Source organism: Dendroctonus ponderosae, unplaced genomic scaffold (assembly GCF_020466585.1).
Source record: "Dendroctonus ponderosae isolate FM_Combo_2020 unplaced genomic scaffold, Dpon_F_20191213v2 Dpon_F_20191213_2, whole genome shotgun sequence".
In the NCBI taxonomy this organism is placed as follows: Eukaryota; Metazoa; Arthropoda; class Insecta; order Coleoptera; family Curculionidae; genus Dendroctonus; species Dendroctonus ponderosae.
Genome location: NW_026018165.1, coordinates 13,785,729 through 13,789,362, shown reverse-complemented (window position 1 = coordinate 13,789,362; position 3,634 = coordinate 13,785,729). Strand labels below are relative to the sequence as shown.

The 3,634-nt window shown below is 35.7% G+C and overlaps 2 protein-coding genes across 5 annotated transcripts in view; one reads left to right on the top strand and one right to left on the bottom strand.

Moving 5' to 3' along the window:
* LOC109544423 (glycoprotein 3-alpha-L-fucosyltransferase A) overlaps window positions 1–3,634 on the bottom strand; it is a 19,689-nt gene that overhangs the window by 12,866 nt on the left and 3,189 nt on the right. The gene's annotated exons all lie outside the window — the stretch shown is intronic.
* The window catches only part of LOC109544425, an 11,144-nt gene continuing 10,397 nt past the window's right edge, over window positions 2,888–3,634 (top strand). Inside the window, exon 1 of one of the 3 annotated variants that reach the window (XM_019914591.2) lies at window positions 2,888–3,411. The gene's annotated coding sequence lies outside the window, so the exon portion shown is untranslated. The remainder of the gene's footprint in view (window positions 3,412–3,634) is intronic. The other 2 variants (XM_048664229.1, XM_019914590.2) reach the window with 2 other exon arrangements.

Here is a 3,634-nt window from a genome sequence, read left to right as displayed (position 1 = left end):
CTTTTGGCCTGATTCCATTTCAAATTAAGAATTGAACATTTCCGCATTGAAGTAAAAAAACGTCTAATCAATATATTTAATAACAAAAATTCTGGAAACTGGTGAGTTTTTCCGGCTTTTAAGCACGCATTTGCTCGGCGCAGCAGCCACTCTTGAAGATGCAAGTTACTGGTGCTGGCGAAACATCAAGAAGAAATTACTTTCCACGCCGGCATCGCGGCCGGAAAAGCTCACCAGTTTCAAAACAATCGTTTAACTTCCCAATAGGTTTCAATGATGAAATCGTTAGATTATTTTGCAAAAACCGTACCAGACAGTGTTTTACAATTCTGTACTTGAGAGATTTTGATGCGGTTTGTGCCGCTGCCCTGCCAGATCTAAAACCGGGTGATTTCTTGACTTGGGCCGTTTTCCTTTTCATGGTCAAACAAGATTTGAAGATAATGGAAGTGGAATGGACCAGGATGTTCGGAGGGGCGCAACAGAGCATCAGAATGGCTTGTTGGCTGGGTACCTTGTTAGGAGATATGAGTTATTGCTGGTTCAGTAGCGGACAGTTAAAAAAAATGGGATTATTATAATTAGGYCAAGCTCACAAGGAAAGAATGGATAATAGTTGAAAATGAAAGCRAAAACTGAAGAACAKAACGTAACTTTTTACCAGTAGAATTTTTAATGCRGTTTTGTGTATGTTAAATTAAACAACARGAAAAACGCTGAACAGTCAATCGACGATTCAACAGCCGTTTAAACAGACGGTTAAAAACRTATAAGAATACATGCAGGAATTTGTATTCGTCGAGTGTTTTGTTAGTTCCGCATCAATTATCTAAAAATATCATCGGCTTGATTTAAATCGGATTRATTCGCCGCATGTGTTCAAAATAATTAACGGCAAGCCTCTCATTTGRAGACATTCACCCATTAAACCGTTAACGACACCTACGCCACTGGAAAGCTTAAAGAACCAACGAGGCATCAAAAAAGGGCAGAAATGCTTTGTGGTGTTGCCACTGTTTGTATTTTTTTTAATTTTTCTTGTCTTTGCCAAGAGATTTTTTTAGTTGCAAAACTTCGCACGAAGGAACTGAATTTTTAACTCTGAAAAAGTGTATAAGTTACTGGAATATTATTAAATTTTCTATTTATCTGGAGTTCTTTCAAAAAATATATACTGTAAAGTGCTTAAAATGACATCAATGCAGGGTGTTAGTGAGAAAATTCCACAAAAGTTGGCCTCAGATTCTTAAAAATAATTGTAGAAAACACCTTAACCACTTTGCACCAGTCACTTTGGAGCCATAAAACACCGATAGAGTTTAAAATTTTAGGAAATTCGGCAGTTTTTTGAAAAGTCCAGTTTTGGTTTTTTGTCCATTTTTTGTTAGACGCTTTCTTTTTAAGCAAAATGGGAAAACGTACCGAATGCATCTAGACGTTGATATAAAATTGCCTTAATTTTCGGTAGCTGCGCTATTCACTAAAAAAATATTTTATTAAGTGTTTTTTTTTAGTTATAATTAGTCAGTTGTCAGATTCTTAAAGCTTTTATCGCAAAAATTCCGGAAAATAAACAAAATTCTATTTTTAAAGACGAATTTCAGCTGGTTGATGCTTGGTTGGTTGAAAATTGTGGCCAATTTCTCAAAGTACAAAATACTGGTTTCTTGTTTTTTTGGATTAAGCCAATGTTGCTGCATTTCCTTCCGGACACCCTGAATATATAAATTATTAAGAAAAAAAGTAAGTTATTTACTTATTGGAAGAGTAAGAGGAATTTACTCATTGTAAGATTTCAACGAAAATGTTTCAAATAAGTAAATTTTTGAGTATTTTGGGTAAGTAAGCAAATTTGCAATTTCAAATTGGTCAGTCTCATAAAACGATATCGCTAAAGCCCAAATTAATTCTTAGTTTTGTGCGTTAAACTTTTAGCTTGCCAGCCTCAAACAGAAAGTGCTCTTTTTGCTCCACCCTGTATGATAACGGTGCAAAAAATGATTTTTTTGGACAGTTGGAACCTTTAAGAAAATACAAGCGCTCTTCATTGTTGCCGTAAAAATGAGCCGTTTTTGCGAAAAATTGTTTGCAATGAAAGTAGTTCCGGCTTCAATTTCCTCCAATTCTTATTTGTTTTCAGTCTCAAAATGAGCGTCAGTTACTCAAACAAATATGTTTTCTCACACGAAATTGGCAAGAGGAAACAGCTATATTTAATTATATCTCTTTTGCAGCAACATAACATTTTTTAAATGTCCCAGAAGAAAATCCAGAGGGTTTAAATCGGGCATTATGGGATGCCAGGCATGTTCCTTAGGCAATTTATTGATTTTAAAACGTATTATTTGTGTTTCCTAAAGAATAAATAATTAATGTTTCCTAAAGAATATTTACTTCTGCGAAAAATTTAATAGAAGTTGCTTAAAAAGAAATTTGATTGGAAAACTTCACTAAATGTCTTGAAAAATCTGTTTGGATCTCTGAATCTTTTATGAAAAATTTCGGATAAAACTCCGTTTCTGTCGTTTCCAACGCCGTAAAAATACTATTAGGCATTTATAATAATTAAAGGAAACAGTCGAAATTTCCCGGTCATTCCGTGAAACTGACTTTTTTGCGTTTTTAGGCAATCGTGAAAGGGAATTTCTTCCTGACGTTTCGCATGCACGAGTGGCTAGCATCTTCAGTGGTTGCTTTGCTTGGGAGCAACCCACCTCTGAAAATGCAAGCAACTTCTAATTGACTACTGCGTAAAAACCGGAAAAACTTATCGGTTTCTAATCAAGGAAAATTTTACAGAAAGAACCCGATCAGTACCATTAACTGGGATCGAAATGGTACCGAAAATATTGAGCAAACTCATGGCAACAATGCCTACCATGGCTTGTTAACTGGTGTTCCGTGAAATGTAGTCAACTTTACAAAGCGCCAAGTTTCGGTACGATTTTAGCGGAAATTTTTCCAAATTGTGTGTTTTTCAGTAATTTTAGTTCTTCTGCTTCCTATCGGTTGAATGTGGATTCAAGCGCAAAGTCCAACGAATTGAAAAGTTATTTTGAATCGTGCGAGTTGAACGACTGTTCTGTGTATAGTTCGGTCTTAAATAGAAGCAACATGTTTTAAATGGAGCATGTTCAGTGGAGTTTATGAATGTCAAACATATTTATTTATTTACGTCGGCATTATCTGGAATAGAGCAATAAATTTTGATAACAAGGCCGCCTTCAGTCGTTTTTGTAACTAACAAACGCTTCTGTGGAACTGTTTTGTAGTGTGGTTTTCCTGGAATAATGCACGAACATTTTCCGTTTCACCTTTAAAGCGAAGTGCTGCCCAAAAGTGTTAAGTGTTGAGGATTGTTGATTTTGCATAGAATACACACGTTTACAATGTGGATATTTTCTTGGCAAGGTGAGGAAACATGTGGCAGGTTTTAGTATCTGTTGGATCGTCGCCCGTAGGCTGGGTACAGTTTCCAAGTCCAAATCTATCAGGGAATAAACCTCTCATTGCAAGCAAGATTTTTTGGGAAAAGTGGGCAAAAAAACCACGCAAATCTAAAACTTCTTGAATTCAAGCATTTTTTGAGAAAACTGCCAACATTTCCCCATCCATGGTTCACTTTCTAAAAAGG